At 40.5% G+C, this 15,154-nt stretch overlaps 1 long non-coding RNA gene across 2 annotated transcripts; it reads left to right on the top strand.

The window, feature by feature from the left end:
- Window positions 1-8,729: 8,729 nt before the first annotated feature.
- On the top strand, window positions 8,730-15,154 carry LOC138921922 (uncharacterized). Of its 2 annotated transcripts, XR_011434920.1 has the most exons (4): window positions 8,730-8,846; window positions 9,172-9,251; window positions 12,942-13,119; window positions 14,411-15,154. It is a non-coding gene; the product is annotated as an uncharacterized lncRNA (long non-coding RNA). The 2 variants fall into 2 exon arrangements; XR_011434921.1 differs by lacking the exon at window positions 9,172-9,251.

Here is a 15,154-nt window from a genome sequence, read left to right as displayed (position 1 = left end):
GGTAAGCTCACGCCAGAATGTTGCTGACGTGTGGAGACTAAACAATATGCTATTGAACAACCAATGGATCATTGAAGAAATTAAAGAAGAAATAAAAAAATACCTGGAGACAGATGAAAATGATAACACGCCATACCAACTCATATGGGATGCAGCAAAAGCTGTATTAAGAGGAAAATTCATCGCAATTCAGGCACATCTTAACGAACAAGAAAAATCCCAAATCAGCAATCTTAAACTACACCTAACTGAATTAGAGAAAGAAGAGCAAACAAAGCCCAAAGTGAGCAGGAGAGAAATAATAAAAATCAGAGCAGAAATAAATGCTATTGGAACAAAAAAGGCAGTAGAAAGCCTCAATGAAACAAAGAGCTGGTTCTTTGAGAAGATAAATAAAATTGACAAACCCCTAGCCAGACTTACAAAGAAAAAAAGGGAGAAAGCTCAAATAAACAAAATCAGAAATGAAAGAGGAGAAATAACAACAGGCTCCGCAGAAATATAATGGATTATAAGAGAATACTGCGAAAAACTATATGCCAACAAAATGGATAACCTAGAGGAAATGGATAAATTCTTGGACTCCTACAATCTCCCAAAGCTCACTCAAGAAGAAGCAGACAATTTGAACAGACCAATCACAAGGAAAGAGATTGAAACAGCCATCAAAAGCATCCCAAGGAATAAAACCCCAGGACCAGATGGCTTTCCTGGGGAATTCTACCAAACTTTCAGAGAGGATTTAATACCTATCCTTTTCAAGCTATTCCAAAAAATTAGGGAGGATGGAACACTTCCTAACACATTCTACGAGGCCAACATCACACTGATACCAAAACCTGACAAGTACAGCATGAAAAAGGAGAACCACAGGTCAGTATCGCTGATGAACATAGATGCGAAAATTCTCAACAAAATTTTGGCAACCCGAATACAGCAATTCATCAAAAGGATCATGCATCATGATCAAGTGGGATTCATACCAGGGACACAGGGATGGTTCAACATCTGCAAATCAATCAACGTGATACATCACATCAACAAACTGAGGAGTAAAAACCACATGAACATCTCAATAGATGCAGAGAAAGCATTTGACAAGATCCAACAGCCATTTATGATAAAAACTCTGAACAAAATGGGATAGAAGGTAACTACCTCAACATAATAAAGGCCACATATGACAAACCCACAGCCAACATCATTCACAATGGACAAAAACTGAGCGCCATCCCCCTGAGAACAGGAACGAGACAAGGATGCCCTCTATCACCACTCTTATTTAACATAGTTTTTGAGGTCCTGGCCAGAGCAATCAGGCAAGAAAAAGGAATAAAAGGAATCCAAATGGGGGGGGGGGGAGAAGTGAAACTCTCGCTGTTTGCAGACGACACGATCTTATATATAGAAAACCCCAAAGAATCCATTGGAAAACTTTTAGAAGTAATCAACAACTACAGCAAAGTTGCAGGGTATAAAATCAATTTACATAAATCAGTAGCATTTCTAGACTCTAATAATGAACTAACAGAAAAAGAGCTCAAGAACACAATACCATTCACAATCGCAACAAAAAGAATAAAATACCTCAGGGTGAATTTAACTAAGGAAATGAAAGACCTATACAATGAAAATTACAAGGTTTTTCTGAAAGAAATGGATGACAACATAAAGAGATGGAAAGACATTCCATGCACATGGATTGGAAGAATTAACATAGTTAAAATGTCCATTCTACCTAAAGCAATCTACAGATTCAATGCCATCCCAATCAGAATCCCAATGACATTCTTTACAGAAATAGAACAAAGAATCCTAAAATTCATATGGGGCATCAAAAGACTCCAAATTGCTAAAGCAATCCTGAGAAAAAAGAACACAGCTGGAGGCATCACAATCCCTGACTTCAAAACATACTACAAAGCTACAGTAATCAAAACAGCATGGTACTGGTACAAAAACAGGTGCACAGATCAATGGAACAGAATTGAAAGTCCAGAAATAGAACCACACATCTATGCACAGCTAATCTTTGACAAAGGAGCTGAGGGCATACAATGGAGAAAAGCAAGTCTTTTCAACAAATGGTGCTTGGGAAAACTGGAAAGCCACATGTAAAAGAATGAAAATTGACCATTCCTTTTCACCATTCACCAAAATAAACTCAAAATGGATCAAAGACCTAAAGCTGAGACCTGAAACCATAAGGCTTCTAGAAGAAAACGTAGGCAGAACACTCTTTGACATCAGTATTAAAAGGATCTTTTTGGACACCATGTCTTCTCAGACAAGGGAAACAATAGAAAGAATAAACAAATGGGACTTCATGAGACTAAAGAGCTTCTTCAAGGCAAATGTAAACAGGATTGAAACAAAAAAACAACCCACTAACTGGGAAAAAATATTTGCAAGTAATACATCCGACAAAGGCTTAATATCCATAATATATAAAGAACTCACACAACTCAACAACAAAAAAATTAAACAACCCGATCAAAAAATGGGCAGGAGACATGAACAGACATTTCTCCAAAGAAGATATACAGATGGCCAATAGGCACGTGAAAAGATGTTCATCATCGCTGATCATCAGGGAAATGCAAATCAAAACTACACTAAGATATCACCTTACACCCATTAGAATGAGAAAAATAACTAAAACAAATAGTAACAAATGTTGGAGAGGTTGTGGAGAAAAAGGAACCCTCATACACTGCTGGTGGGAATGCAAACTGGTGCAGCCACTATGGAAAACAGTATGGAGATTCCTCAAAAAACTAAAAGTAGAACTACCACATGATCCAGCTATTCCACTACTGGGTATCTATCCAAAGAGCTTGAAGTCAGCAATTCCAAAAGTCCTATGCACCCCAATGTTTATTGCAGCATTATTTACAATAGCCAAGACATGGAAGCAATCTAAGTGCCCACCAACAGATGATTGGATAAAGAAGATGTGGTGTATATATATATACACAATGGAATACTACTCAGCCATAAAAAAGAAGAAAATCGTCCCATTTGCAACAACATGGATGGACCTTGAGGGAATTATGTTAAGTGAAATAAGCCAGATAGAGAAGGACAATCTCTGTATGACTCCACTCATATGAGGAATTTAAACCTGTGGACAAAGAGAACAGATTAGTGGCTACCAGGGGAAAGGGGGGTGGGGGGTGGGCACAAAGGGTGAAGGGTTGCATCTACAACACGACTGACAGACAATAATATACAAGTGAAATTTCACACGATTGTAACCTATCATTCACTCAATAAAAAATTGTTTTAAAAAAGCAGCATGGTACTGGCACAAAAACAGACACACAGATCAATGGAACAGAATCAAGAGCCCAGAAATAAACCTACATTTCTATGGACAGCTAATTCTCAACAGGGGAGCCAAGAACATACAATGGAGAAAGGAAAGTCTCTTCAATAAATGGTGTTGGGAAAACTGGACAGCCACAGGCAAAAGAATGAAAGTAGACCTATCTTTTGCCATACACAAAAATTAACTCAAAATGGATCAAAGACTTGAAGGTAAGACCTGAAATCATAGAACTTCTAGAAAAAAAATAGGTAGTAAACTCTTTGACTTTGCTCTTAAAAGGATCTTTTTGAATACTGTGTCTACTCGGACAAGGGAAACAAAAGAAAAAATAAACAAGTGGGACTTCATCAGACTAAAGAGCTTCTGTAAGGTGAAGGAAACCAAGATCAAAACAAAAAGACAACCCACTAATTGGGAGTGAATATTTGCAAATCATATATCCAACAAGAGGTTAATCTCCATAATACATAAAGAACTCACACAACTCAACAACAAAAAACCAAACAACCCGATCAAAAAATGAGCAGAAGATACAGACATTTCTCCAAAGAAGATATACAGATGGCCAATAGGCAGATGAAAAGATGCTCAACATCACTAATCATTAGGGAAACGCAAGTCAAAACTACACTAAGATATCACCTTACACCCGTTAGAATAGCTATAATCAACAAGACAAAAAACAACAAATGTTGGAGAGGTTGTGGAGAAAAGGGAACCCTCATATGCTGCTGGTGGGAATGCAAACTGGTTCAGCCACTACGGAAAACAGTATAGAGATTTCTCAAAAAATTAAAAGTAGAATACCATATGACCCAGCTATACCACTACTGGGTATTTATCCAAAGAACTCGAAACCAACAATTCAAAGAGACTTATGCAGCCCTATGTTCAATGCAGCATTATTCACAATAGCCAAGACGTGGAAGTAACCCAAGTGCTCATCGACTGATGACTGGATAGAGAAGATGTGGTGTATATATATATATATAATGGAATACTACCCAGCCATAAAAAAGACAAAACCATTGCATTCGCAACAACTTGGATGGACCTTGAGGGTATTATGTTAAGCAAAATAAGCCAGACAGAGAAAGACAAACACCATATGATTTTGCTCATGTGGAAGATAAACAAACACACAGACAAAGAGAATACTTCAGTGGTTACCAGGGCAAAGGGGTTGGGGGGTGAGCACAAGGGGTGAAGTGGTGCACTTATATGGTGACTGACAAATAATAATGTATGACTGAAATTTCACAATGTTTTAAAGTATTATGACCTCAACTAAGAAGAAAGTCTTCATCACAAGAAAAAATATTTGTAACTATGCATGCTGATAGATGTTAACTAATCTTATTTGAATGATCATTCCACAATGTATACATATATCAAATCATGATGTTGTACACCTAAAATTAATACAATGTTATATGTTAATTATATCTCAATTAAAAAGATAGATATGATTACAAAGCAAAAAAGTGGAATAAAAATTTTAAATTTCCAAATTATTAGAAGAAACAAAGCAAACAACTGGAGAAATCTGAATAAGATGGATGGTAGTCTTAATGACAATACACTGGTTGTGATGTTGTACTGCAGTGTTGCAAAACGTTACCATCAGGGGAAACTGGGTAAAGGCTACACGAGATTCCTCTGTATTATGTCTTACAAGTGCATGTGAATCTACCATTATCGTAATTAAAATTGCAATGAAAAAGAAAAAAAATACTACAAAGCTATAGTAATTAAAACAGCATGGTACTGGCACAAAAACAGACACACAGATCAGTGGAACAGAATCAAGAGCCCAGAAATAAACCCACACGTCTATGGACAGCTAATATTCAACAAGGGAGCCAAGAGCATACAATGGAGAAAGGAAAGTCTCTTCAACAAATGGTGTTGGGAAAACTGGACAGCCACATGCAGAAGAGTGAAAGCAGACCATTATCTTACACCATGCACAAAAATTAACTCAAAATGGATTAAAGACTTGAATGTAAGACCTGAAACCATAAAACTTCTAGAAGAAAACATACACAGTATGCTCTTCAACATCAGTCTTAGCAGCATATTTTCAAATGCCATGTCTGACCGGGCAAGGGAAACAAGAGAAAAAATAGACAAATGGGACAACATCAAACTAAAAAGCTTCTGCACAGCAAAGGAAACCATCAACAAAACGAAAAGACAACCTAACAATAGGGAGAAGACATTTGCAAACCATGTATCTGATAAAGGGTTAATTTCCAAAATATATAAGGAAATCATACATCTCAAAAACAAAAAAACAACCCAATAAAAAAAATGGGCAAAAGATCGAACAGACACTTTTCCAAAGAAGATATACAGATGGCCAAAAGGCACATGAAAAGATGTTCAACATCACTAATTATTAGGGAAACGCAAATCAAAACTACAATGAGGTATCACCTCACGCCCATCAGAATGGCTATAATTAACAAGACAAGAAAATAACAAATGTTGGAGAGGATGTGGAGAAAAGGGGACCCTCATACACTGCTGGTGAGAATGCAATCTGTTGTAGCCACTATGGAAAACAGTATGGAGATTCCTTAAAAAATGAAGAATAGAACTACCATTTGATCCAGCTATTCCACTGCTTAGTACTTATCCAAAGAACATGAAACCCTGAATGTGTAAAGATGTATGCACCCCTATGTTCATTGTGGCATTATGATTATATAGCCAAGACTTGGAAACACCCTAAGTCCCCATCAAGGGACGAATGGATAAAGAAGATGTGGTATATATACCCAATGGAATACTACTCGGCCATAAAAAAGATGAACTCTTGCTGTTTGCAACAACACGGATGGACTTTGAGGGTATTATGTTGAGCAAAATAAGCCAGAGGGAGGAAGTCAAATACCATGTGATCTCACTCATAAACAGAAGATAAAATCAACAACAACAACAACAAACACATAGATACAGAGATTATATTAGTGGTTACCAGAGGGGAAAAGGGGAGGGAGAAGGGTGAAAGGGGCGACTGAGCACATGCGTATGGTGATGGATGGTAATTTCTCATTGGGTGGTGAACATGATGTAATCTGCACAGAAACTGAAATATAATGATGTAGACCTGAAATTTGTATAATGCTATAAACCAATGTTATCTCAATAAAAAAAGCCCAGTAATTTCCCAAGTGATAGGAGTGTTTTTGCTATCATGATGAACCCCACGGACCACACCTCCTAGTTTATACTAAAAAAGTGACTCATGGTGGGCCTCTAGAGACCAGCCCCGCTGTCTGAAGAGGTAAATGAGTCCTGAGGAGGAAGGACCCGAACACAAGGCAGTGACTACATATACTGTTATGATGCCACTGTCCTTCCCTAAAGTGAGTGACTGCCATATCTCAGGTGACTTCACACAGGGGAAAGAGGAATACCCAGACATTTCTAGGATGATCGGACACAGGTCTGAGCCACACATTGATCCCAGAGACTCAAAGTGTCACATTCGAGTCCTCTTAGAGTGGGGCATGTGAAGGCCAGCTAATAAAAAGATTTGGGGATACAGATCAGCTCATGGTGAGCTGACTGGGTCCATGAACCAACACGGTGGTCATGTCTCCGGTCCACAAGTTGACAATTGTAAGTGATACACTTTGCAGTCAGAGAAATAACCCCACATTGGGTCACCAGTCGGTGAAGTAAGAGCTATCATGGTGGGGAAGGCCAAAGTGAATCTCTGAACCCCACTGGGGTGGAAGAAACTCAAGATGCTAAGTCAAAAACAGTAACAGATCATGGTGAGCAAACGCAGTGGTGGTGGTGGGGGGGCGGGTGTTAAGCAGAGTTTGGTGGCACCTCTGCAGGCCTATAGGGTTCAGGGGAAGAGGAGGTAGGAGAGCTGCAGGGAAAAAGAGAGTGGAGATGGTGTGAAGAATTCTAGGATTCTCTCTATGGCAGAGCGGGAGGGAGGAAGAGAAGGAATGGAAATGCTGAGAGGGATGCCAGAGGCTTCACTGGATCCATCACTAGTGTTGCCTAGGACGGTGGTGGGGCCAGGAGATTTTGCTGTATCCTCTGTTAGCCACTTCAGCATGCAGGAAGTAGCACACCAAGTCCCTAAAAGGCATGGGGAGAGGTGGGAGAGGGCACTGCCACACACAGGCAGCAACTGTGGGGGGCACCCTTGAGGACGCTGATGGCAGATGTAGAGTGCTCCCAATCTCCCCTGCTCTGTAAGCTTCTCCGGCACGGTAGGGTTCTCAAGGGCAGACGCACAGGAATTGGGCCTTTGAGTTCCCGCAGGCAACAGGCGTCCAGACACCCCAGGCCTCTCTTGGAGATCAGCCAGAGTAGGATGCAGGAGGGAGAGGCAACGGGAAGACAGAGGAGTATGAATGGGAAAGAGGAAGGAAGGTAGGGAAGGACTAGAAGGCTGTGGAATAGGGGCTGAGTGGCAAACAAGGGCAGTTCTAACCCTGGAGGGCCTTACAGAAAGCAAGGGAGGGGCCACTTCCCAGATATCAGGACAGCTCAGGCCAGGGAAGCTGGCAACCGGTAGTTTCAGGAAAATGGGACAGACAACTGGCGCCCCCCCCCCCCCCACTGCCACCACCACCACCTTTAAGCCTTCTTTGTGAGCCCTTCCAGACCTTTAAAACATACTGGTACATCCACGTATATGTATTCTCAAACATGGGATTGGTTTGTTGTCGTCGTCATTGTTGTTGTTGTTATTTTAATTTACAAATGTGTACCCAAATCCCTTGGTCTGCAACTTCCTGAATGCAGTCACAAGGATGCTTCTGAAAGCCGTGAACATGCCTCATGCCTTCCTCTGACTGCGGAGTTTTCATCTCCTAGATGCACAGGCCATGTTGCATTCATCCATTTCCTTACTGATGGGAATTTACAGTGCTCCCAGTGTTCCCCATCACCAACATCCTTGTGCACGTGTCCTTGGACACTGCACATACCAGTGACTCTCCAGATGTATCTGGCAGTGGATGTGCCCAGTCATAGAGACAACGGACATTTTTCCAGTTTTAAGCTTTACTGCTCAAAGTGATACCTGCTGTGATCTCAGTTTCCCATCATTAAACCCAGCATGTATGTGGTTAAAACCAAAGCACCCATTCCCTGCTTACTCCCTGGCTTCCTGGCTCCAGAATCCACTAACCCCCATGGAGACAAATAGCCAAGGACAACTACGTGGATTCATTATCTCCTCCCCACAAGGAGCCTCAGGCTAGTGGGAAAGCTGCTGACCAGCAAGGTCATGGGCTCTCTCCTCTCTGCAGGTAGTCTCAAGGCCAAACACAGCCTGGTGGAAAAACTCTGACCAAGAAGACCATATGCTCCCCCTCCCCTACCTAAAACCCTAAATAAAACCCCTTACTTTTAGTTTTTTGGGGAGTTTGAGATTTCAGCGTTAGCAGCCCTTTCTCTTTGCTCTGTGCTCTGCAGTAATAAAGTCCTACTTTCTTCTACTGCACCTGGTGTCAGAGATTGGCTTGCAGCACTACAGGTGAGTGAGCTCACTTCAGGGTTGATACCCATTTGATGACCCAGATGGGACAATGTCTCAAGTCGATGTCTCACCTGTGGCACACCAGCCTCTGGCTAAAGGCCTCTCTTGGAAGCTGTCCTGCAGCTGCCTGAGCCCCTTGTCTCAGGGACAGCCCTAAGTGGCTGGCTGCTAACCAGACATCATTGGCCCACGGTGCATTTGCTTTGGTGGTGAAAGAAACTAGATTCAGGACTTAGGAAGGCAACTCTTGCAAGTAGCTGTAGGTTTTTTAGTTTGTTTGTTTGTTTGTTTGTTTTGTCTTTCTGCTAACCTTTTCCAACAGGACTGGTCAGAAATAATGGGTACCTGGTAGACCTCTGGGCTCCGTTTGTTTTGAAATTACAACACCCCGGCCACATTTTGGTAAGTTCCCCAGTGGGTCCCTTGTCCTTGCTCATTTGGGAAGGTCTGTGTTGCGGATCTTCATTTGTTGGGTGCTCCCGAGTGTAGGACATGGACTAAGCTGGGACTGGAAGCACTTTGGCTTTTGGTTTTGGTTTTGGTCTTGATCTTGGCTTTGGCTTCCATTTGTGGTCGAGGGTTTTTGGGAAAGCACGCTTATTTGGTATTTGTTGTTATTTCTCTGTTTGTCTTTCCTTTTAAAATGTTATCATTGGAGGTGCTGTGTCTACTGCACCTAGGAGCCTCTTGGGGAAAATTTTGGCTATCTGGTCGATCTATAGCTAAAAGCCAATGTCTAAAGAGGGATGATTTTCTTTTGTAACACCACATGGCCACAATATTCTTTAGACTCTGGAGAAAAAGATGGCCAAACAATGGATCCTTAAGTGGGGAAACTTTCTAGAGAGCTCTCATCATAAACAGTTGTTTCATTGGTACCTATGAAAAGACCAAATTAAAAGAAAAATACAATGACTAGTCTTAAGAACTTAATCCAGCTTGGGTGAGGTGGGTCTCAGCTTCTTCTCATGGTCTTACAGATGCTAATGAAAACATTAAGTTAACAAAGAGAAACCAGAAAGAGAAGCGTCACAGGACTCATCCCAATAGGATGGAAATCGTTAGTTATTAAAATGAAGACTGGGATAAATGGAACAGATGTAAATAAAACTAAAACAAAGGTTTTAATAAAACACTGCTTAAGGCTGGATGGGCTAAAGGAATCCCCCTCTATTGGGCCCCCAACATTAAAGAACATCAGACAAACCAGTTCTATTCACCCCAGTTTGAAAAATTTTAAAAGGTCAGGAGGCGGAAATCACAATAAAAAAAAACCCTGACCAACAATTGTTTGGGGCAACAGTTAAGCTGTTAAGGTTGCTAAGACTATAAAAATTAAAACTATTTAAACTAATATTATAGAAAGAGGTTACACCAACTTTGCCAGGATGTTTTATGGGGGGGATGGATGTTATGTCTAACCGGGAATGCCTTCCCTACATAATATTGTAATACCAAAACTTGCTAATGGAATTTCTAATATAAGTTATAATTAGGGGCTTAAGAGTTGAAAAATTAAGATAAAAGTTTGTAAAAACTGGTATATTTAAATGGGAGTTATGTAAAATGATTACAGCTCTTTTTCCTGATTGTATTATAGATCATGTTGTGGGGATAAACATTATGTCTCACTGGGGAACGTTTGCCCTGCCTGATATTGTAAAAGCTTACAAATCCACCTTACAGGCTATGTTAATTAGACGTGCTAAAGGCGATCTGACTTTAATATGCCCAAAATGAGCCAATTTCAGCATACCAAAACTGATGTATGCAATGGAAAAAGCCAGCTACAACAATGGAAAGCCTATTTTAATCTTTTGAGGCTTCTAAATAAAATCAGAAATACTTTTCTGCCCCTTTAAGAGAAAATAAAAGGCTGAATAAATAAATAAATAAGCAGCTGAAGCCAAATCTGCTGCTTTTCTCTCCTCTCTTGCTGAGCTTCCCAGCAAGCTGAGCTTCACTTCAGCTCCCCCGAAACTCCTGATCTAAAATTAAGCAAGTAAAAATAAGTAAACCTTTGAGATAACTTAAAATTGTAATGGCCATTCTGGGAGACTTCTCTTTCAGAAAAGACAGGATTCACAATGAAATGCAGTCTTTGATTAATATGTCAAAACTTCTAAAAGACAAAGTTATTTAACATGATCCAAATTGACCTTTGGTAAACGAAAGCCTATCTGAGTTTGCTGATTTGATGTAAAATAGCCCCGTCCTCTGAGTTATCAGCACTGGATACGATGCAGACATAGAGCCTGGGTTGACTGGTCAGATGAGCTCATGTTATCTCTGTTAACAAAATAGATCAGCAAAACTAATAACTCAGTATAATAGCTAATTTTGTTTGATCTTTCATGAGGTTTTTGTAGACGACCTAAGTATAGTCGCTCAAGACAGGTAAACTAGATAGATTAAAAGGATAAAAGTTTTTTGAAAAACTTTTGAACAATAATTATGTTTTATAGTCTGCATACTTAAAAAAAACAGCTTCCAAAATCTGTTTGCAAACTTAAACTTTATAGCTTTACTAAGTTAAGTTAAATAATAAAAGTTATTGGGTAGCTGGCTCATTTCCACATAAGATAAAATAGTAAAGGTTAACTACTAAGCATAGATTTGTCTGCCTTTGGTTTCTTATATCAAAGAAACTAAAAAGCTTAGGTTTATTGATAAACATGTTTTACGTGTGCTGAGGAACTTTCTATGAAAAAACACACATGTATAAGAAAAGTAAAATGTATGTTTTCGGTAAAAAAAAGAATATAAAGAATGGTATAAAGAATGGGAATATTTTTGTTTCTTGAGTTAAGAAAGGTAAATTTGTCCTAAAGTACAGGGATAAATTTTGAATGTAAAAAAAGTAACACAAAGTTTGTGAAAGTAAAACCCTAAAGAGTTTTATGTGTGGTCAAGCTGGCTGTGATTAAAATGAATTTATTAACTGAATAAATTTATATGTCAAAGTAAACTGGTACAAAATTAAAACTGGGGCTCCTCTTTCTCGAAAGGATAATTTTCCTAAAGTTTTAAACTGCTCTTGATAAAAAGACTATACAAAGGTGGGTTTTTTTGGACTATTTTAACTCTGTTTCCCCTCGACTGTTTCTGTTGTCACTGTGAATAGATACCTGAACATGGTTTCACGGTGAGCTTTGTTTCCTATCTGGACAAATGTTTTAAAGCTTTTAATATTTTTGACAAGCTCCCCCCACCGACACACAAAAATATTCGAGTCCTGAATAAAAGCTTTCTTTTGACCTGGAAGAGGAGGAACAGTTTCTCTGGGAATTTTCAGAGGGCCACTGAGACTTCTCAGAGAGATCTGCTCTCTTCCTATAAGAAAAAAACACTAAGCTAATTAGGCTTATTTGGCATATCAGATTACTCGGGAAGCGTTGTCAAACCAGTAATGATAAACTCTCTTAAATGGTACTTTGTGAATGAGTGTTATTGATGTAAGTATTTTAAAAGTTATCTAAAATTCCGATCTGTTCTGATTGTCAGCCGTGATTCTGGCTATTAGCTCAAAGTATTATACGTCACAAGAATGGTCAAGTGTCTTTGTCAATTACCATTTTTGAATGTTTTGTTATTTACAGACAGTTGTTTTACTCTGATGTTTTCGCAAATATGTTTCATCTTCAGAGAGATTCATGGAAAGGACTCTAACACTCTAGAATACAGGTTTCCGATAAACTTGCAGATTACAAAACTGAACTGGGTAGGAAATTACACAGCCCTAACAGAGAAACGGATGACTTCATGAAACTGCTGACAGAAGATTGAGATCAAGAACCAATTACATGGGACTGAATGAACTGATGAGGATGATTATAATTTTTACGGCCTTTTGCTTGACATATTGCTGATTTTTGATGCTTTGTTTTTTTTCGGATTTAAGAAAACCTTTTTCTCTAATCTCTTAAGGAACCACGATTTATAGCAATTTGTAAGCAAGATTGAAGCACTTATCTTTTTCTCCCTATCTGAGCCCTCCAAAATGTAAATACTCCTGGTGGGTAAGTACTCCTATTCTCACGGCAATATGGTTGTTTGCATAAGTCCAATAACAATCTGTTCTTCTTATAACAGGACACAACTGGAAACACGGGTTATAATACCGAGGCTTTGACTGGAACATCACATTTGAGAAAGACGTACAGGCTCAGATGTGACAAGACAGCTTCTGAGGAATGAAGGTGGACTGTCTGGAAGAAAGCCACTTGGAAATATTGGCCTGGTACCTTGCTTATGGCTTCCCAGTAACCTGGTAAGTTTGAGTAAAGAATGCCACTCCCTCTGGCAGGTGCGAGGAACCTCAATATTTTGGGGAACCTCAGGAAGAGAGGAATTCACCCAAATCTGTAGGTACTGCAGGTGGAATCTGATGACAAGTCCTTGGCTTGGTTTTCCTGACCTTCAGAGGCCTCTGAAGTTCAACTCGAGGCTCTTCGTAAAAGGTTCCAGCAAAGCAGATTTAAAAGAGCCTATATAATCAATTACTATTCTTGCTGCACTTATGTAAATAATTATGCCAAACTTCTTAAAACTTGACTTATTTTGCAAACCAGTTAGTCTTAATTTGGCTATCTTTATAAAAGGGTGATTTTAGAGAGAAAGATTATGTTTCAATAGAAACTATAATACACACGTGTAGATGTTGGATTCTGGTTCTGTCAATTGTCTCTGAGGTCTTTGTTACATCTGTTAACTGGACTGGATCCTGAATTCTTCTAGACTCCTGAAACATCTGGCTACAAGCCTCCAAACCAACATTTTCAGGTTTTTTCCCATCATTTTCATTCAGAATCACTGAAAACTAAACCTGCCCGTTTTTCCTGAAGCCTTGCAAACTGAAGCTGGAGGACTTAACATAAACTTAAGAGAGATTCATGTCTACCGCTGTGTGAGCCACTCGAAAAGCTACCTGAGTGCCCGATGACACCATGGGAGACATTTCAAACTGCAAAGGATGCTTCAACCCTGACTTCTAGGAATCTCGATTGCTTGCCTCCTGGGCTCAGGAACTAGTTTACAATTTGCTCCAACCGTTAACCTTGTTTTTCTCTTTTTGTTTCTCTGGGGAAACTTCTTATTAGATACCTGGTTACTTACTTACATGACACAGGCCCAACTTTGGGGACACACCTGCATCACCACCTTATTAAGAGACTGGTTCAGTGAGATGAAACCACCTAGGCCCCAATTCAGCAGGAAGTAAGTAGCTGAATTGGTCACAGCCCCAAATCCCTCAAGAATGAGGGATGAACATAAAATAGGGGAAACTGATACCAGCTCTGATTTCACTTTCCCAGTGTTACAGGCTCTTAACATCAGCCCTGATATCAGTTCCCCCACATTGAACCCAGCGTATACGGCGTTAAAACTAAAACCCACCACCCCCTTTCCTGCTTCTCTAGCTCCACTCACATGCAAATACCTGTTTCTTTAAACTTGGACTCCTTGAGCTTTACAACCAAATGGGAGCTACAAATTGTTAAAAGCCCAGGTGGCCTGGAGTTGGAGGCACACTAAAGTTTAGCTAATCACGTGTCCTTGAGTTTGCCAGGAAAGCCGCTGTCTCAAGAGTATCAAGGAGCGGAGGCTCCCCAGACCTCAACTCCTCGACTCCGACTCCCGGCGCTCGAACCCGCCTCAAACAAGAAGACGAGACACCGGCGAAGGACGCCCACCTGCCATCCTCCTATCTCACCCTCCCCCCTGCCTTGCTGCAAGCAGCCTCTCAAGGCCAAACGCAGGCTGGTGGGAAAGCACCGAGCTGCACAAGCTACATGTTCCCCCCTCCCCTACCCAAAACCCCAGATAAAAATCCCTACCCATTCCTCATCGGGGAGCTGGCAATTTTTGAGGCATGAGCCCTTGCTTTGCTCCCTGTGCCTGGCACAGTAAAAACCTCTCCTCTTCCACTCAAGACTCTGTTCTCGTTATTTGGATAGGCATCGGGTTCAGAGACCGAACTTTCGGTTACACCATCGTTAAACCCAGCATCTACGTGGTTAAAACCAAAGCACCCATTCCCTGCTTACTCCCTGGCTTCCTGGCTCCAGAACCCACCAACCGCCTTTATGGAGACAAATGCCAAGGACAACCACGTGGATTCCCTATCTCCTCCCCACAAGGAGCCACAGGCTGGTGGGAAAGCAGCTGAGCAGCAAGGTCACGGGCTCCCTCCTCTCTGCACGTAGTGTCAAGGCCAAACACAGGCTGGTGGAAAAGCTCTGACCAAAAGGGCCATATGCTCCCCCTCCCCTACCTAAAACCCCAAATAAAAACTCTTAGTTCTA

Source organism: Equus caballus, chromosome X (genome assembly GCF_041296265.1).
Source record: "Equus caballus isolate H_3958 breed thoroughbred chromosome X, TB-T2T, whole genome shotgun sequence".
NCBI classification, from domain to species: Eukaryota; Metazoa; Chordata; class Mammalia; order Perissodactyla; family Equidae; genus Equus; species Equus caballus.
Note: the sequence above shows the minus strand (reverse complement) of the source record. Positions and strands in the feature narration are given on the sequence as shown.